Source organism: Podarcis pityusensis, assembly GCF_964106645.2.
Source record: "Podarcis pityusensis genome assembly, chromosome: 5".
Lineage (NCBI taxonomy): Eukaryota > Metazoa > Chordata > Lepidosauria > Squamata > Lacertidae > Podarcis > Podarcis pityusensis.
Window position 1 is genome coordinate 73470100 of NC_138032.1, and position 21102 is coordinate 73491201.

Sequence of the window (21102 nt, forward strand, 5' to 3'; positions counted from 1 at the left end):
ATCTACAGATGTAGGGTGATATACAAATTGTAATAATAATAATAATAATAATAATAATAATAATAATAATAATAATATCTGCCTGGATCTCTATCCTTTTACTTGAATACCTCCAGACCTCAAAAGAAAAGAGGTGCCATATTCTCAAAGACTTGCTTTCATGGAGTCACTTCACTTTTAAATAATACTTGCCTAGTGTTTAAGATAAATTATTACTTTAATATCCAAGCAACTGAGTCACACAAAGCTTATTAACTACCTCAGCAAATTAGTCACCAAACTGACAGAAGGCGTCTTATTATTTTGCATTTTGATCTGACTGAGAACAGAGCCTTCCTTTTAGACACACAAACTGGAGAAAGCTGTTTGTCATCCCACATTTCACAGGAAGAAGGGTATTTGCAAACGAATGCCTACGGCATGACGAACATCCTAGAGTCTCCAAACCTGATGGGTTTCTGGTGAGAAAGAGATGGAAGCTTGGGTGAAGTAGAAAAGCAAATCAGCTACAATAACCAGAGAGTCCATGAACACAGCCACGTGGCAGCTCAAACCACAGCTTGATAAACTTCTTATTGCTGCCCACCAGGGACCGCAGCTATCAAGCATCTGGCAATCTATAATATAGAGCTGGTGGGCTGTATTCAACTCAGACTGTCAGAGGTTATGGAGGTCTGGGCTAGATAAAAGTGAAGGTTGATTGGAAGGATATGAGCTCAAGCTGCAGCTGTGGTAACAACTTATTTCCAAGATATATCACAAGCAAGTCCGACCAGGATATTGAGATCCTGTGCAGAAATGTCACTATGATGAAACCAGATTCATGGTGTGACAGGTGTAGTGTCATTAGTTGAGTTCTCGTCAGGTGTTATTCCTTCACATAAATACACTCCAGTGAAGGGCAGAGGGATACTCCCTCACTCCAGCCCATTGCCAATCTTGTGCCCCATCACATGTTGAGGACTGAACATCTACAGCAGGGAGTCTGCTCTACTCACATAGGATCCCTGTGTGACTTAGTGACAGTCTAGTACAGAAAGTATTGGTCTGATGTGTAGAGATCTTTCCTGTTCTGCCTACTTCAAGAGGGTTCTGGAAGGTTTCTTCTCCATGTGAAAGAAGGTTGTTGTTTGGGTTATTCCTTCTGAGAAGCTGAGTGCAGCTGGTTTAAACTGGTTCTGTTATCTTTCTGTCAAGATCATGCTGACTATAATAGTCAGGCCAGAAGGAGCCTTGGTTTCACTTACTTTCCCTTTCTATCTCTTTGTTCTGGTGTGGTGTTCTGTTCTGAATATAGTGTTAAGGTTTCATCTTATTATAAGTTCTTGTTAGTAATATAAGTCTGCTGCAACTGGATTTCTTATGGACTGTGCCAATCCTGAATGTATTGGATTTGTGACCATTATGCTCATTTGCCTTCAGTAGCAGTAAAGCTCTGCTGGATGAAGTACAATTGCCTCTGGTCTATTTTTTGGGAACTTTGCAACGTGTTTAAGTTTTTCCTCCACACTACTGACACTTAAAACCCTGGAAGCTCTAAATTGCACAGGTAGCTTACTTGAATAGAAAATATTCCGCTCTGATGGATTGCAACCCTCAATATGTAGACGGCTGGAGGACTGGTATCCATGATACAAGAAAGCGAGACCAGGAGAACACCTCTGATTTCTTCCCTCATTCACATGAAAGGGGAAGCTTATAGTTTAATCACTAGGTCACATTGAACTTAAATGTATCTGAGTGTGGTCAGAAGTTTTCTGTTGTGTTCTTTGAGAGAAAGTTCTTGCCTAGCTTCCTGACTGGAGGTATGTAATCTAAGACTTCCATGGAAGGCTGCTTATAGAGTGATTCCAGTGGAGAGCTGGATAGTACAGTGGTACCTCGGGTTAAGTACTTAATTCATTCCGGAGGTCCGTTACTTAACCTGAAACTGTTCTTAACCTGAAGCACCACTTTAGCTAATGGGGCCTCCTGCTGCCGCCACGCCGCTGGAGCCCGATTTCTGTTCATATCCTGAAGCAAAGTTCTTAACCTGAAGCACTATTTCTGGCTTAGTGGAGTGTGTAACCTGAAGCATATGTAACCTGAAGCGTATATAACCCAAGGTACCACTGTATTTTTGTATTTTAAAAGAATGACGCACCAATTGCCGGAAAAGTAGGAAAGATTATATCCCATCAGCAAAATTCCCCACCTGGTTCTTTTAGCAGATCATCCTTGCAAAATCCATGTGGCATTTCCATTTTAACTGGAAAATATCTGCTCTTAATATCTGCTCTTTCATGCAGCTAAAGCCCAACGGTGTTTTGGGCTCACGTGCTAATGAGCATGCAGGGGGGAAGGAGTCAAGATAAGTGTCTAGCATTTCATCCATCTAGAATACCAATTCCCAGGGGGGGAAACAACTACAAGAATTACTGATGTAGAAAGCAGAGACCACCATTTATGACAAGCAGACATTATGTGTGAGCAAAGAGATGTCATTTGTTTCAGAGAGGCAAAATGAAGATTAGCATTGCAATGACACAATGTTCTCTGGAGCAGTTATTGTAGAAAGCATTGATGACAAAATATATGCTAGCTTGCTTTGGCCCTTAGCAGCCATGCCTAGGAGTGACAGGGCAGCCTAATTAATTGTGTTTAAAATGCATAGAGACTGAGGGTTTAAGAAGTCAAGTGAAAATCTTTTCGAACCCAGAAGGAAAGGAATCTGGCCAAGACGTGCTGATTAACCTTCTACAATTGACTGCCAAAGTGAAAAAGGACAACTACCAGTTTATACGCAGCCCTAACAAGTGTAAAAGACCCTCTCATCCCCTGTCACTGGTCCAGGGACAAAGAAATGAAACCAGGGAGATTTAACCCTGTAAAGGAACAAGTTAGGGTCAAAGAATTGGAGGCAAATGATCGTTTTTTCATCAGTATGGGGAAGCTCGTATGTGAGAGGCATTAATACTCAAGCGTGCAAACATCCCGTAGGCTGTATTATATTTCATATTATTGATGTACACTGCTTTGAGAAGCCTGCATAACAGGCAGTGTAGAAACATCTAAAGAAATAAATAATTAGTTTAAACCTCCAGCCGAAAACACTTTTTTGCACCCTTCATTTGGTAAGCAGCATTGGCCATGTTAAATACTGGCAGTGGTACATTAATGTTTCTGTTCATGGGAAAAGTTTTCTCCTGCATGAGAGCAAGCAGTATTACCTCTGCTGTGGTCAGGGGTGCCAACTCCTAGTGGCCAAATCCTTTTGGGCCTCCTCCAATATTTGTTTGGAGGGCTGCCTCCAATGTTAAAAAATAAAAGTTGTGCCTGGTTGGAGGAGCCAGGAATGTGGCAGCAGTGCGACTTCAATAGCCAGCGGCTCTTCTTTTTCTTCTTCCTCCTCCTCCTCCTCCTGCCACCACCACCGCTGGGGGCTGCTGCTTCCTCCCTCCTTCCCCTCTGCAGCAGGAGAAGGAGCTGCCAGACATTGAAGCTGTGCTGCTGCCACATTCCTGGCTCCTCCAACCTGATGCAACATTGGGATGTCAGGATATCAGCATGATGCTTGCTTATGTAATCACCCAAGTCCAGCAAACTAGAAATTCCAAAAGGGGTGGACTCCTCCACAGAATCACTGTGGGTGATGATACTGGGCCCCAATAGTAATTTTGCATTGTGGATGTGCTATCATATCACTGATCAGAATGATCAGGGAGAACTTGAGATGACAAATGAAATCTAGGAAGCTCTAAAGAAGAAGAAGAAAACCCCCAAACTGTTATTATCACAGGACCAGCCAATAACTTTTAAAAAGCTTTTTTTAAAAAAATAAATAAATGAGTGTATGTTAGAGGCCACACAAAAAACCCTCTTGGGAACTGGATATGGCCCACAGTTATTCACCCTTGCTTTAAGCTTTTTCTTTTAGAATACTTTATAAGGTTTCCTGGTCAAACTAGCCTCTGATCTTCCGAGTATGAACTTTGCTTTAAAGGTCTATGACATAGCACGTACCTAAAATAGTTTCTGCATTTGATCTGGGGCATATGCAGACTTCTGTGTTGCATGCCCAGTGCTGTATCAGCAAACATTTGACAAGTACTTTTTGCCCCTTTTAAAATGTGAAGTAGAGAGAGCAAACCTGGGCAATGCAATGCACACAGGACATCAGTGGGAAACGGACTTAGAAATCAAATAAAATTGTTATCTCTGCGCATGCACACAAGTGAATAGCAAGAAGCAACTTTGACTCACCCCGGCATCCACCATACAATCGACAATGAGATAAACTCTTCAGAACTTTTATCCTGTTGAGTAATTGGAACCGAACAGCCAGCTTTAAATTCAGGAAATAGCAGGAACTAAAATGCAACAGCGTGGAACGTAAGACACACAACCCCTGACACCTTTATGCTGGTGATATTTCACTAGGGCAAGCTGAACCTATGAAAATGATGAGTGTCTGTAGAGCCAGACCCTATATTAAAAGACCTAGAAGTATGCCCATTCAGGGAGTGGGGGTGACAGAACTCTGCTGTTGTACAGAGAAAGAAAAATCTCTGTTCACATGCAGTACTTAAATAGTCCAGAGTAAATGGAATATTAGTAGGAAAGAACATGTAAATAAAACCCCTATTACCTCCTTCTACACCCTTTGTCTTGTACAAAATTAATCAGCACTGCCACAATCATGGTGCCCAAGAACAGGGCTCTCAGCACGTACCAGGTGCTTCCTTTGAAGTTGCATTTTACTTGCATTAAGAGTCTCCACAGGAATACTAATTAGTATTCTAATAAATAAAGAGGCAGGAAAGGGAAAAACACCATTAAATAATCATAGTATAGAAGGAATAATGACTCAGGCCAAATAATTTTTTTTCTGGGATATTAATGGCTGGTTCTAGTTAATGGCCCTCAATTACACTTCAGATGATCAATTCTCAAAGCCATCATTAATCTCCAGGAAAACACTGAGTTTTGATCATTATTGCTTAATTACATGGAAAAACAGACAGATTGTTAATATTAATTTGCATCACACAACTGGTCAAGTCGGATGTTTGCCAAGACATCCTGAACACACTCTGCCGACACCACTTAACATGGATACAAGGAAGGGGAAGGGAGGGGGACAAAAATAGCCATTTATGGAGGCCATGTTGATTGGCATTGTGAAATTTCTACTGCATCATAGAAATACCCTATTGAATTTTGTTCCTCTGCATGAATAGCAAAGTGTGAGGATTTTTTAAGCAAACAAAGCCAATTTGTACTTCCCAGACTAAAACACTGGTTGGTACACAGCTACCTGTTGGGCTTCATACTTCTCTGAATTTTGCAGTTTTCAGCTCAGAAGAGACCAAAAATGGGTATTTTAGAATACAATGTACACAAAAATAGTATGAATTTTTATGCAGCTCTTTTTAAGTCACAGATCGATGGAACTAACAAATGAACATATGTGAAACTGGCATGAACTGGAAACCAGCTGATCTCTCCATCCATGAAAGTGAGCCATCTAAACGAAAACCATTAAAAGCTTCACGTACCAAAGTTTATTTTTAAAAGAAAACAACTCATAATGCAGCTTCAGCCCTAATGTATGCAATATGTTGCTGGTGACTGCATGCAGGATTGCCTCAAGCCACAACAGAGCTCAGTCAGTACAGAATGAGAGTCTCAATCTCAGGGTTGTGGGTTTGAGCCCCACGTTGGGTGAAATATTCCTTGGACTTGATGACACTCATGGTCCCTTCCAATTCTACAATTCTATGATTCTATGACTCTAAAGCATGCAGAGTCAAAAGGCACAGCTGAGTGACAAAGCCTATGCTACAATGCATACAAAATGCTCCAAGGTTCAATCACAGGCACTTCCAGTTAAAAGATCTGAGGGTGGGTCTACGGGGGGGGTGGGATGGACCCACTATAAATAAGTCATAAATTAGTTTAAACAAAAAAAAAATAAACCCCTATGGAAAATCATGTTTAAATATGTTCTGCTCACTGGCGTCATCTAGTGTTACATGTTTATAGTGCATTCAAATCATTGTTTCTTTACTAATGTAGCTGAGTCCTGAGTCAGAGAGCAAGGTTAGGAAGAATCCCTTTCTGAGGCCAGTAGCCAGTAGAAAATAGTAGGCTAGACCATTTATGAAGCTTCATATGTACAACTTATTTGAATCCTTGAAATGCACTACAACATCGGTGCTGTTTTTTAATTGTACTAATATTAAAGGCCTAATTTCAGAAGCACATATGAATTGAATAATATGAACCCTGAAGGTTTGCATCAAATGTAATATTTATGCAAATCTAATGCGCTTGTGTTGCAGCTTTTCTATAACAGGCAAAGCAAGGTAATTTGTGAGACTAAATATTCTAGGGTTTTTTTAATAAAGGGAAACCGTTATGATCAGTTTATTAAAATCCCCCTTTGAAGCCAGTTTAGGAGAATCTATGGCAGAGCAAATGAATTACAGTGCATAGCAAGGAAAGAAGAGTGGCAATTTGGATAGCAGTGGCTTGGATAATGATACTTACTGAGAAAAAAAAGGCTGAAGTGCTGTACCCCATTATCGTAGAGTAAGTCCCACTGAACTCAGAAATGGAATGCTCCAAGGAGGATGTAACCCTTTGCCTCACCATGTGGAGACCCCTGAAATATTCTGTACTTTGCTTTCTGAATAGGCTGTGCTCAGTTTGGAGTTGTGAATCACAAGAACATGCATGCTATCATTCTACAGGACTGCAGAAAAAGCATAGCATATGGTATTGTACACAGAACTCAGCTAATTGAGAATGGCAGCTCCTTAAATAAATAAAAATGTCAAGACCCTAGCCTTTATTCAATATCTGCTTGAAAATGTGGACAAGCTGGCTAAAAGCTTCAGTTCCCCATATAGGTCCCTGCCTTCAGAGTTGCTAGAGGCAAACAGAGAGAGAGAGAACCTAGTTGTCACAATATTGATGCAACTTTCTTAGAATGGCCAGTGGAGTAAGTAGCAGGTCTGGCTGGTCTGGTGGGGCAATCCACCTTTCTGACAACAGCATTGTTGCACCTTACCTGGATAGCTCAGCATGGGATAGAGGGGGGGGGTGAGCTATTCTTAAGGGAAGTTTGCCTGTTACTTCTGGTTTTCTCGCTGCAAAATACATGATACACTTCAGAGGAACTCCAGAGTTTCCTGGTACAGATCTAAAAAATCACAACACTGCACCATGGACTCTAAGAGGCAACATTTTCCTTGTCACATTCTAGATCTGCACTAATTAGGCCATTATAACCAGTTTGTGCTTCCAGGAGATAATCTTCTGGACCTGTTGTTCCCTGGTTTGCTGCAGTCCTTTGTTCACAATAATAAGAGAGTAGCCTTTTGCATTATTGATATCTCAGTCCTCCTCATTTTCTGAAGGACTGCATGCCTGTACACATCTCCTCCTTACACAGTAAGTTAAAAGCAAGTTGCATTCATTTAGCAAGGAGAAACAAAACAATACATCTCTAGAGGGCTCAGCTCATTTAATTCAGGTCAGAAATACACGATACTTTGAAATATGTGCGGATGATTTTTGTGACATGAAAAGTAATGAAAAACTGACAAGATGGAATGAAAACCCCTCACTATTACAAGTTGGGCTGACAAGTCCTTGGGTCACATTGTCTAGCATGGCTGGGCTTTGAAGAAAGAGAAAACTTTTTGCCATTCTGAGGAAAGTCACTTTTTCTGGAATCTCAAACAAAATTCCACCCAGGAATTCCTTGTCAAAATTCCACCCTTGGTTTCCTTGTCATCATGACCTTGATCACGTATATTAGGCCCCCTCAAATATATACACTTTGGCAAAATGTCAAAACATTTGTAACCTTTCTCTGGAGTTTGAACTGACAGATAAAGAACAGTATACATGGTTTGGGTAATGTAAAAAAAGAGAAGAAAAAACCACCAACAACTATGCCATTATGAGCAGAAATAGCAAATAGAAGGGAATGAGTTTAAGGACAGGTGAGTGTGTTATTTTGGGGTGGGGGGATGTTACGGGAGGGGCGAGGGACGCATCAAGCTATGTCTGGGGTAGTTTGTCCACCTTTGGTCCCCACCTTTCACTCAGCTCTCACTTGTGGCTCCTAGAAGCTATCAGCATGTGACAGCAGCCACATCCCGGGAATGGCTACAACTGGCGGCTAAACTAGATGAGGGCAGCCAATGGGTCTCAACCATCAGTGAGTTCAGGACTTCCCCTACACGTGAAGACAGGCTCCAGCAGATTGAGTGGATGAGACCAATAGTGGGTCCAAGGGTCAAGAAGGCAGTTTCTGCACATGCTGTGGAGGGAAGTGAGGGGCAGGTGGGGCTCATCAACCTGAGAAAGTAGGCCATCTCTGGAAGATGAAGCCATATGAGCAAGTAAAAGAATATGTGTTTGATTGGTTGCATTATTTTCAGGTAAATAAAATGTTTAAAAAAGATTTTAAAGAGAGTGGATATGCAGAAAAGGAATCGAAATTTCAAATAGAGATAATAAACAATGATTATAAGATATTGTCAAAAATGTATAAAATGTTGTTGGAATGGTATACGATGGATGAGGAAGTAAAGTCGGTTATGATACACTGGGCCAGAGATTTTGGATATAATATACAATTGGATGACTGGGAAAAAGTATGGAATGAAAATATAAAATTTACAGCATGTACTGCGTTAAAGGAAAATATCATGAAAATGGTATATAGATGGTATATCACACCGGTTAAGTTAGCAAAAATGTTTAAAACGTGTAATAAGTGTTGGAAATGTAAAGAAAAAGAAGGATCATTTTATCATATGTGGTGGGAATGTAAAAAGGTGAAGGGTTTCTGGGAGATGATATATAATGAGTTGAAAAAGATGTTGAAATATACATTTGTAAAGAAACCAGAAGCCTTTCTGTTAGGAATAACAGGAAGTGAGATAAACAGAAGGGACTATAAACTTTTTCAATACGCAGTAACGGCAGCGAGAATATTAATGGCCCAGAAATGGAAACAGGAGGAACTACCGACCCTTGAAGAGTGGAGAATGAAACCTATGGACTATGCAGAGTTGGACAAACTAACTGGGAAGATTAGATACCAACGGGATCACAAGTTCATCGAGGACTGGGGAAAATTCACAGAATATCTGAAAAGTGTATGTGATGAACAAACAACGCTAGTGGGATTTAAAGAAGTTTTGTGAAAGTTAGAGGAGTATTGTTAAAAAGGAAGAGGATAGTAAGGGTATACTAAAAGGCAATATTAAATTTAGAGAATGCATAAAGTTTGTAAAAAATATGGATGATTTGCAGAGAAGCTGATGGAAGTCTAAAAAGTTGAAATTTGTGAAAAAAAATTGATATGGTGAATTTGTGTAATGGAAAATTTAATTTAATAAAAATTATTATATAAAAAAAAGAGAAAGTAGGCCATCTCGGAGAATAAAAACTCATCCTAAAACATCTCGGTAGAAGATGAAGAAGCTAAGGAGTAAACCCTACACATATCCAAAGTGGAGTCCCTAAGATGGTTGGATGGCGCCTTGTACACCTCCTGGTACACCTCCACGAGAGCCAATATGGTGTAGTGGTTAAGAGCGGTAGACTTGTAATCTGGTGAACTGGGTTCGATTCCCTGCTCCTCCACATGCAGCTGCTGGGTGACCTTGGGCTAGTCACACTTCTTTGAAGTCTCTCAGCCCCACTCACCTCACAGAATGTTTGTTGTGGGGAAGGAAGGGAAAGGAGACTGTTAGCTGCTTTGAGACTCCTTTGGGTAGTGATAAAGTGGGATATCAAATACAAACTCTTCTTCTTCTCTTCTTCTCCTTCTGGAAACTTCTGCAGCCAAGCTGGTGCCAAACGTATTGCTCTGCTTTCCTTTGGACCACATCAGTGAGGCCAAGAGAAAGGTCTTGTTATCTGGGCAGCCCAGGACCTCCATACATTCTGCCCAAGCTTGTGTCCTAAGGAGGTCAATTTGGTGCTGCTAACACAGTGGTTTGACTTCACCCCAGAGATGCACTTCATTGTCTCTCGAGACAGGAGAATGCCAGCAAGTGCTAGGTCTCTATATATTGTTCTAGCATATTTCCAGCCTAACTAAAATAATATTTAATACTTGGCAGCTTCGTGCCTCCGCTGACAGAGAATCAGAATACTGACAGCCAGATCAGATTGGAATGCAGGGAGGAGGGAGAAAAGGCAGGCTCCAGCAGTAATTTGAGCTCTGATCAAAGAGTTCAAGGAAAGGAAGGAATGCAACCTGGCAACTCAGGCTCTGGATCAGAGACAGAGAGACCGGATGTGATCTCTGCAAAAAATTGTCACGCTACAAGACTTCACGAGAGGCATGAAAAAGAGTGGAAGAAAAGGGGGGGTTCCTTGTTGGAGGAGGGGGCGGAGCTCAGTCCGGGCAACTCCTAACTTGGAGGACGATGCTAGTGACTGAGCTCCTTAATGATTTGTGTGTTTGAGCAATAAATCTGAGATAATTACTGCCGGAGTTGTCTCGCGTCTGTGGGAGAGACCCAAGCCATTACAATACTGTATGTAAAATAAACAGACATAAGACATTTTTAAAACACACACACACAAATACTAACACACAAAATTAAGATATGTACCAAGAAATAAGATACATATGCCCACCTGCGTCTCATTAGCAAAATCAAACATAAAAGCTGTATAGCACATGCTTAAGATGCTCATGCTTGGGTGACCTTCTGAGGGGAAGAGAGAGCCCCAAGAGTCACTTTGAAAATAAGTGAATATTTTACTCACAAAGTTTCCAGATCTCTGTTGACAGTAAAATTAAGATGAAAAAAGCCTCCAAATAACTTAAAAAGAAAAGAACTTGGTTTCCTTACAAAAAAGGATGATGCAATCTTTGGGTTAGTAAAGTTGCAAGCTGTAAAATCTTCTTTTACAGAGATTCCTTTCACTTGCAGGGAGCCATGGCCACATGGCTTCTTGCTTATTATTATTATAATTTATTTATTTATTAACTCTGCCTTTTCCCCTGACTGGACTCAAGATGCCTTACATAGGAAGCACAAAGAGAGGAGAGACTGAGAAGAGGAAGCAGAGGCTGCTAAGAGCCTGCTAAACCATATACACTCTGGTAACTTGAGCTCAGGACTCAGGTTAACTCTTTCATGCATGTGAATCAGTAACTGTATATCACAACAGTCTGAATCAGGAGCTGTGCTTAGCATTGACTATGGTTCAGTTAGTGGAACATGCTTGAAGTTGGTTTGTTTCACTAAACCCTAGGTAACACTAACCACGGTTTGTCCAGGTTCAATAATTATAATTGCAAATGGAAGTGAAAGCTTCCAATCTCCTCCTTACTGATGTAGCAGAGGAGAGGTGTGGTGAAGCCAAATGTAAGGCCTGGGTCTCTCCCACACACACACACGAGACGACTCTGGCTGTTAATTAATTAAGATTTATTGGTTCAACAAAAAGCCCCGGTTGGAGCTCCGCTAATTCAGTCTTTCTTCCACCGATGCCATGGTTGCCTGGACTGAGCTCCGCCCCCTTCTCCCCCAACAGGAAAACCCTCACCTCCTCTTCCTGTAATTTTCGCGCTTCTCGGCTAATCTCCTGAGTCTACGCAATCAGGGTGATTGCACTCTCTCTATTTCTGTGTCTGGGTCACTATCTGAGCCTTGCAGCTGAATTCCTGCTCTCTGTGTCTCTCCGTCTCTCTGTGTGTGTACAAAGGTTGAATTCCTGTGGCTAACTGCTTCTCCCCACCTCTTCCTCTGTGCCTGTTCTTTCGCTGCTTGTCAGAAAGTCCAGTTCTCTTACACCAAAGAGGTAAAAAATGGCCTTAAGTTTCAGTACTGGAGATATATTCAGAACCCACTAGCAACAAGTCTGTTATTAGAAAGCAAATAATGTAGCAATGAAAAGGGGTTAAAGAAGATGCCTTTCTCCAGCATCTGTTCCTTCTCTTAATATATAAGAACTATTTAACCGTACACAGAACACAAAAATACATGAAAGTCTGTATACCCATTAAGTTTGCATCTACAGTAATTTATGACAGTACTGTGCTGCATAGAATTTGCTTATTTAAAATATTTATATACCTTGTCTACTAACCGAAGTTCTCAAAGTAGCTTACAAAATGCTTGAAATGCAATGGAACAGACAGCCAGGGTGCTAAGAGCTCTGGAGTCAAAACTCCAGGTATGTGTGTGAACAAGAGAGAAGATTTAGAACATTATTTGGAATAGGAGTAAAAATAGTACGAATAGAAGAGGCAGTGTCATGGGACCTAGTATGTAAACTATAAAACAGTGTTCATCTAATCATTAATCATATGTTAACGACCAGGAATTGAACACTGGGTTAATGAAAGGTAACAATTTGTTGGGGGGGGGGGTCAGACCAACCACGTTAATGAAGTTTTTGTTTCGCCATATTTTTCAGAAAATAAGTTTTCCATACTGTTTGGGGGAAGAATATTGCTTGGGTTTTATTGAATTTATTTTTCATGTTTCTCTGCCTCCAAAATCTTTTTCTCAAGTCATTTAGGAAAGGAGTTACTGTCTCCTTTTCCTCTGTTTAAGTAGCAGATTTATAATACAAAATGTCTCTGAAACAGGTCTGAGATTTGCAGAGGATTACTTTCCTGCTCAGATAATTATTGACCTTTAATCAATAGGCCTTCTTCACATTATAATTACACCTGAAAAATCTGTTCATAGCTGCCATTGAAGAAGAGATTAACTGCAGACACCTTGAGCTCTGACACAAAAGCACACCTTGATTTAGAGGGGCCAAAAGGTGAAAGCAGATACAGAGTAAGCATATAACACAGCAACCCAAAACCCTAATCTGCATGCTGTACAGGGTTTGGATGCAACAGAAGTGACCTTTTTTGTCTGGCTCTGTTCAGCTACATTGGTCAGTGGGCTCTGTGAAAGTCCTTGCTAGGCCCACTGAAAGTAGCCAGCAGAAATATCCAAAACAGTCATCTCTGGGGTGGGAAGGGACAGAGTTAGACTGGATCCTAAAGCTGGCCCAGCTAATGGCAGTGGTCCCAATCTGGGCCTCTGTTCTGCACCAGCCTGCAGCAGGCATGGCAAAAGGCGGGGTATCTGTCATAGATGCTTTAGTTGAGATTCCAGTGTTGCTGGGGGTTGAACTAGATGACCCTCAGGGTCTCTTCCAACTCTACCATTCTATGATTTTATGAAAACCCTACCTCTCTCTCTCTCTCTCTCTCTCACACACACACACACACACAGACACACCTTCTGCCTTGGCTGACGAAATGTCAAACTCCTGATGCAGAGATACCTTCCACATTCCCTACAGATCTGCCACTGGGCAAATGGGAGTTAGGATTGTTCCCTAAAGAGTGGTGATCAGAGCTGATTACTCAAGCTGTAACCAATCCTTGAATGGCCACAAAAAAACACTGTAAAATAAACCAAGAGTATATGCACTCATTTTTCTCTCTATTCCAGATTTACACCATTTACAAAATTAGATGGAACATTCTGGGCTCTACCATTTCAAACTACAGGTGGGAGATCATAACACTGATTATTTTGCAATGCAAAACCAAAAAACACCTCCCTGTATGTAGACACTAGCCCTCTCCCTGATAGTTTACTACAGTGGTGCCCCGCAAGACGAATGCCTCGCAAGATGAAAAACTCGCTAGACGAAAGGGTTTTGCGTTTTTTGAGTCGTTCCGCAAGACGAATTTCCCTATGGGTTTGCTTCGCAAGACGAAACGTCTTGCGAGTTCTTGCGAGTTTGTTTCCTTTTTCTTAAAGCCGCTAAGCCGTTAATAGCCGCTAAGCCGTTAATAGCCACTAAGCCGCTAAGCCGCTAATAGCCGTGCTTCGCAAGACGAAAAAACCGCAAGACGAAGAGACTCGCGGAACGGATTAATTTCGTCTTGCGAGGCACCACTGTACTTTCAGGTTTAATATGGCTGGGCAATCAAAAATATGGCACACACCCCACTTGCAATTCAAAGTGTTACAATCCACAATCATGCGATCACTTAAATTTGCATACAGGTAGATGAACTGTATTTTATCCAACGAGAATTTACAATGAAAATCTGTCATTCTATGGACTGGTACCTTGACTAGTAAGGATAACCCACATGCAAAAAGCTCTCTGTGCAGGATATCCTTCCTTGCTGGATTGGATCCCACACAAAGGGAATGGGGTAAAAAGAAGCAAACCTATAGCCATGGTTGTGTATTCATGAATCCATGTTGGTTTAGACCAATATGCCTTACAATGTGCTTGTGTATCCCCCCCCCCCCCGCTGTGTCATGCTGAACTAGGTCAAGGTAGTGTATATTATTACTGAGCTAACTTCAAAAGACCTTATAATACAACCCTCTCCAAATGGTATTGTGTATTCAAAATTAAATCAAAATCATCTTGCCCTGCTGCATTTGGGATCTTCCTGCTCATTCTACAGGGTGGGAATCCCGAACATTAGCCCTAAAGTCCTGTCCTGACAGCACTCCCTATGAGACCGTAACTTCAATCTGCCTCCCGCAGAATTTCAGTCTATATGTTTCACCTTTGTCCTAGTTTCTTTCACTCTGTAGTGGGGATGGAACAGAGATTCAATTTCAGTTCACATTTAAAGGCCAATCTACCAATTTGCACTTTCCAAAACGCAACTGTTCTTTGAAAGTCACACTTCTCTGAATTTTGCAATACAATTCTCCAGTGGGGCAATGTATGCAAAAAAGCATGCACTAGGATAAAGTGTGCCTAAAAATGCACACATTAGTAAAAACAACATACTAAATATATTCTATTAAGGGATACTGTTTTACAAGTATGTCTATATTAAGCTAAAATGCATGCAAAACTGTCTATATTAGGAGAGGTTCACACTAAAATGCTGATGAATTTCCAGCAAGTTTGTGCATCACTATCCTGTACTTACTTTGTTTACCCCATAGGTCTCCTGAAATGCCTTTTTGACAAATCTTAAAACCAATTCATCACTGGAAGGGGGAGGGAAACCGAAGCAGTTGTTTGCCTCACCTTTTGAAAGCATTGCCCTAGTTGAAAATGAATGGAATAGAAGAAAGTACTGCCAAAACAAAAGACTGTTGACATTTTAGAAAGGGATAGTTACACAGTTGTTCAAAAAATATAGCCTCAATTTGACCATAACAAAAAGAAGACCAAAAAAGCCCCATTATACTAAATCTTTCCCCATCTGGAAAGAACTCCACGTTGTGAAACCATCAAAAAAAAAATCCATCATACACATATCGACAAAATGCGGAGTAATATAAAACTAACAGAGGAACAAGAAACATAAGTGAACTATTGGGAAAGTGTTACATGCCAAAGGGTCAGAAGAAATCTTCAGGACATTTTGTGAAACATTTCTATTATCTTCCTAAGTCAGTAGCACACAGGAAACCATCAATAAATGTCCAGAGGTGTTTTATGGGGCAGCTGTCCTCAGCCCATTTCAATTTAAACCTGCTCACGAAAATAAAGTGAGTTTGGGTATACGGCCACCTAGGAAAGGAGTTGCAAAAGTTTTCTCTCCTAAAGGAAAGAGTGTGGTAGAGCCCCATTGGATGAGACTTTCAAAGCAGCTACACATTCATACGGCATTACAAAGCACATGTCTTGGCTTCAGCAAATGCAGCCTTTGGGAGGAGGTTCCTTCACAGGGTTCGGAAACCATAGGACGTGCAGTACCCATCCCTAGTATGCAATATTTTTCCATATCCTGAAGGATCTTTTTTTTAAAAAAAAATACACCTTACTCTACCAGAGAACGCAGGAATATTCTAGCTGGGGCATGTCCCGTTTCAGAGAGTGTCAAGACATTGAAGCCACCTCTGTTTCTGTGCATATCAGCTCATGAACTACAGGCTGCATGGAAAGTGTGGGAGCGGTGCATGCAAAATGCTATGGAAAGAGTTAATATAGTATATAATTCGATGATGTCACCCCAGTAGGCAGTTTTTCAGTTAGGTCTGCTATCCAATGCAGAATATTAGTTAGTGAGTCTTACTGTGAGAGCAGCAGGAGTCTGTTTTATGCTGCTATGTGCCTCAGAAGTCATCTGTAAAGTCTCATAAGTCTGTCAGTCTCATATATATATACACACACATGTAAATGTTTTAGTATTCAAAGTACAGTAACGTGTTATGTTTAAACTCTAAACAGATATTCTTGTGCAGCCTTTTCCAGGACAGAAAAAGAGAACTATGTTTTTTAAAGGGTCAAATGACCTGGGGCAGCTTTTGCACATATAAATACCACAGAAAGGACGTAGTTAGGGCTTCCTGGGACTGCCTTCTACCTTTCATTTCCAGTTTTCTTACCTTTTGGGTGTGGGGCCTGTTACCAGGATGTTTTCCAGAGTTTAGCCATGCTGGCTGCCCAGCAGAGTGTTTCCTTTCCATTTCAGGAGGAGTCCCTCCTTGTTCCAGTATGGCCTGTGAATTGTGGAGACCTTCCCCTGCAGAGCGGAGTCAAGTTTCAAGAAGCCCTGTCCCCTTATTCCCCTCCTTCAGATACCCTCTGTAACTCTTACCAGAACAGGGCATTTATGGTAAATTCCTGTTTTCTGTCCCACAAGAAAAATAAGTCACTGGAGGGAAAAATCAAACTGTCATAAAAGCTTGGATGCAAGCAGTGCCAGGAGCTTGCTGCCTATTATCTAAGCACAGAGAGCCTGGGAGCTTAGGAGAAGCCCCAACCCGTAGTAATATATTTGCTGGGGACCCTGCCTGTCGCCCAAGAAGAGGTACGTCCCAGGAGAAAAAAAGGGTGCCCCACCCTGGAGCAACTGAAGGAAGAGAGAAGTGACTACTGGCTAACTCCGGTTGCCATAGGAACTAGAGAATGCTGAGAGGCCAATCAGAATCCACGTGTGGTGAGAAATAAGCAGCTGGCAGGTTTTTTCTCTTGTTGCCAGAGAGCCTTCTAAGCTTACATGACAGGAGAAAGGGGAGCTACCATGGGACGGTCAAGTAGGGCTATCTTCACATAGGCCCCAGCCAATGCCCCCTCATCATGGCCCCAGAACCCAAGTCTTTAGGCTTAGAGACCCCAAGCAGTAGCAGGTCCAAGGAGGTGATGGATTCGTTCCCCATCCCACCCCCAGTAGGCCTGCCAGCACCAGATTCTTCACTGAGACTCCTGAACCCTGAAGGTGTAACTTTGTCTACCAGCTTCTCAGAGAATCAAGAAAGTCTTGTGGAGCATCCACTGACCAGGTCCCTGTAACCCCCAATAACCACCATGGGATGGGGGGAATTCAGGTAAGCGTGCATTTAAAGCCAAATCTAATCAAATTAGCACTTTCTGGAACAATGTGTGGACACAGTTATCCTTTGATATTTGCACTTTTGTGACAGAGTTATCCAATGTTTGCAAAACTGCATACATCGGGGAAAGCGTGTATAAAAACAAAGGTATTAGTAAAAATCTCATACAAAAACGCATTGCTGTTGGGAAAACTGCTTTGCAAAAATGTGTACATTAGTCAAAACTGCATATAAAAATGTGTATGAAGAGAAATTCACACTAAAATGCTGTTGAGGAGTCAACATCAGCACCAAAGGACACTGACTCTTAAGTGACAGCGTAGCATTTTATTGGCCATCATGGGACACAGCAAGCCTAGGATGTACTCTGTGTCCTGTACCTCTTTCTCGGAGGTATAGCTTGGACTTCTTTTTATGAACACAGGTAAAGGGTGGGGTTATACAATGACTGTGCCTCATCCTCAACACACAATAAACCCTGCATCAGCACTAGTAATAGCAAGCTATGGGCCCTGGCATATGCTGACCTTGGCACCTGGCCTAGCAACAGGCTACCTATAGCCACTAAGAAAGTGAGGAGGGGCAACAAACACCCCAGGTCACCCATCCCTGCTTCTATACATAAATCATCTTACCAGTTTCAGGGGGAAATACCAGGTTGTCTTTCTCCATCCAGATAGATATTCCTTTTTAGTCTGGGGAGGAACTCATAAGCAGCATTGTTTTTCTTTTCCTGTTGTTAGCATTTCACTCCCTTGTTTCATAGAACAGCATTCTTTTAAACGTTGGTTTGCAGGACAAATCTTTAATTAAAAGCTTGGAATAAAAGTGTGCACTTCCAAAGGTTGAGAAAATGCCCAGTCTTATAGACTGGCCCTTTTATTGCCTTTGAACACTTTTAGCTTTGAATTTTTGCAAATCATTCTAAAGTGTAAAATTGGGTTGCAATTATGAATATTGCTGCCGCTGCCGTTGCTGCTTGCTGCTGCTGCTGCTGCTGTTTTGCTATGCAACTTGGATGGGATCACTTGTTTCTTTGATACTTAAGAAGCTACGGTTCGCAGAGTCAACACTTTCATCTCAGAAGAAAGGAAGCAGGTTCAATAGGCAACCAAAATAGCAGCAGCAGCAACTTAGTATAAAAGCTGGAAAGAAGGAAATGAGTAAACAAATCTGGCAAAACCCAATCACATTAACAAAAGCTACATACGGCAAAGAAAGTGAGGTCCCAATCTCTAATCCTCTCCCTGCATAGCTGTGCCTCCTTATTGTTCTACATACCCGGTATGTTGTATTCCAAACATTTGTATTTCCCTGAAGTGCTGATAAAGAAGAACAGGGACATTTAGAGTGAAAAGTCATATCCCTTTATCTTTATCCAAAATAAGAATGTGGTTGAGAACAAAGCAAGCTCTCCACTGTGCTTTCAGGCTTCAAACTTCTTGTCTTTCTTTAGTAGCTCTTTCCTAAGCTTTTTGTACAATACACTTGAAAGGCTTACCTTTCAAAGGATTGCCCCCGTAATATCCAGAGTACAGATCAGGGAGGTTTCGCAACAAGTCACAGCATCTGAGATCAAGCACTAGCATTTTCACCACCAATGTTGAATATGGCTTCCAAGTCACATGGGACATACCTTCCTAGATCTTACCAGTCAGCATAACAAAATTCAGCAGTCTGGGCCCATCACGCAAACTGTAAATGGTAACCCAACAAGAATCTTTGTAATTGCCTGCTCCATTTTTCACTTGGGCAAATGAGGCAGCACCTGAAATTCTAAAGTAATGGCTCACCCCACGGCTTAGTTTTAACAGAGATGATTTTCAAAGTCTTTTCTGCTGAAAGGTTACTGCCATGTATTTTATCCTTCCAGGTAGCATTTATCTGGCAAAAGAGGAGCAAGATTGCTGTCACTTAGAAGTTGTTATCTAGACCACTATTGGCAAATAATAGTGACAGGAAGGTAACAGGAACACTCTATTTCCTTTCTTCTCACCTGTGTCAAGGCCAGTAATATTGGTATCTGCATGAATAGACACAAACTCAAATGACCATGAGTCCAGAGTTATAGCTTGACTTTCAATATATTACTCAATATTCATTGGAAACAAAGAGAGACAATCTGTGCTAAAAGCCAGGTTGGGTGACTGATGAGAAAACAAAAAGAACCTCTAAGTTTACCTTTTTCTACTGCAACTTTCCCCAGCCTGGTGTCTAGGCATGGGAGAAAAATCTGATTCAGTTCACAATTAAAGGTAAATTTACCTAATTCACACGTTCTGATACAATACACAAACGGAAGCGCAGCCATCTTTTCAAACTGGCAGTTCTCCAGAGTTTGAAACATGGTTCTCAAGCCAAAAATGCATGTACAAAAAAATGCATATACTAGGGTGAAGTCTGCATGAACATGCATATATTAGTGAAAATAACACACACAAATACATTTTATTAGGGAAATATGAGGCAAAATTGCATGCAAACTGAATTCACACTAAAATGCTGGTGAATTTTCAGGAGGACTTAAAAAAATACAAAGTAATGTGAAATGATGGACGACACTGGAGGCCCTGCCAGGCCTCTGAACACAACTTCCAGTAGAAACTGGAAGTCACGTCAGAGGTCTTGTGACACCTCAGACATAACCTCTGAGACCCTGTGAGACCAAGGAAGCACTGCCGTGCCACTGACACAACATGACGTCATGACGCCACATTATGTCACAGGCACCACTGGGCACCCATAACCTGGGACCCAAGTCAGTCCTTCTGTCTAGCCCTATATACAAAAAAACAGAAATGCACATCTCAAAGTACTTTCTTTCAAAAAAACACATTTGTAAACTTATTTGATCCCAAAATGGACATTTTGGTACATTTTTAGCCAATAATTGCACTCCAAAATTTAGAGATGTACAAAATCTGAATAACTATGCACATCAGTCTAGAGAATGCAAATTGGGTTGGTTCGAGTTGGAATTTACAAAGATTGAATTCTACAAGTACCTCTGCTTCACTCTCAATACAATGACTGCTCTGTGTTCTGCTTCTACCATCGAAGGCAGAATGCCTCTGAATACCAGTAGCTGGGAATCATGAATGGGGAGAGTGCCACTGCGTTCAGGTCCTGCCTGCAGGCTCCCCTTAGGCATCTGTCTGGTCACTGTGAGAACAGAATGCTAGACTACGTTGGCTTGTGGCATGATCTAGCAGGACTCTTCCTTTATTCCCTATAATTTAATCTGTTCACCACTGGCTCTGTGGCAATAGCAAAACATATTCATTAGAATTCCGAACATTGCCAAGGTCAATTTCCCCAATAGGTACTTCCAACAAAATGCTTGCTTCTTTCCCTCTAATAAGAAGGCAGGCAACTGGCTTCCAGGCACATTGAGGCAGGCCCCCCTGGCTGCTGTTCATTTTCTGTAATCATACATTGCTTCAGGTGCCACTTATTTCCATTCTCTGTGTTTCTGTTTATTTGAGCTCATCGTACTTGCTTAGCACAAGCCTGTCTGACATTGATCAATCATTCAGATCTTTTTCAGATTGACAATCTAATGTGTGTTTATCATTAAATTACCATTCTATTCGGGGGAGTTCTATTTGTGTTTTCTTCTTTCTTTTCTTTCTTTCTTTAATAAATTTGCAATGTATATTTCTGTTTTGTAATAAACTCCATATTCTTCTATTCTAAACTTTGGTCTGCCATCTTGTGGCTTATTCCCCCTTCCTTGCAGAATTTGCTCCGTGGCACACCATGACTCCTAGCTAAAGACAAAACATGTTCTTCCAGTACA

General features: G+C 41.3%; 2 long non-coding RNA genes across 4 annotated transcripts in view; one reads left to right on the forward strand and one right to left on the reverse strand.

Annotated features, from left to right (window-relative positions):
• The window catches only part of LOC308476927, an 808687-nt gene that overhangs the window by 724478 nt on the left and 63107 nt on the right, over window positions 1–21102 (reverse strand). The window contains exon 1 of one of the 2 annotated variants that reach the window (XR_013986193.1): window positions 16356–16815. The exons of the other annotated variant lie outside the window; for it this stretch is intronic. This is a non-coding gene — a long non-coding RNA (uncharacterized lncRNA). Of the gene's footprint in view, window positions 1–16355; window positions 16816–21102 lie in introns of those variants that run through there. 2 annotated transcript variants of the gene reach the window in all.
• The window catches only part of LOC308476975, a 67293-nt gene continuing 63143 nt past the window's right edge, over window positions 16953–21102 (forward strand). For both annotated transcript variants that reach the window (XR_013986301.1, XR_013986302.1), the window contains exon 1: window positions 16953–17297. This is a non-coding gene — a long non-coding RNA (uncharacterized lncRNA). The remainder of the gene's footprint in view (window positions 17298–21102) is intronic.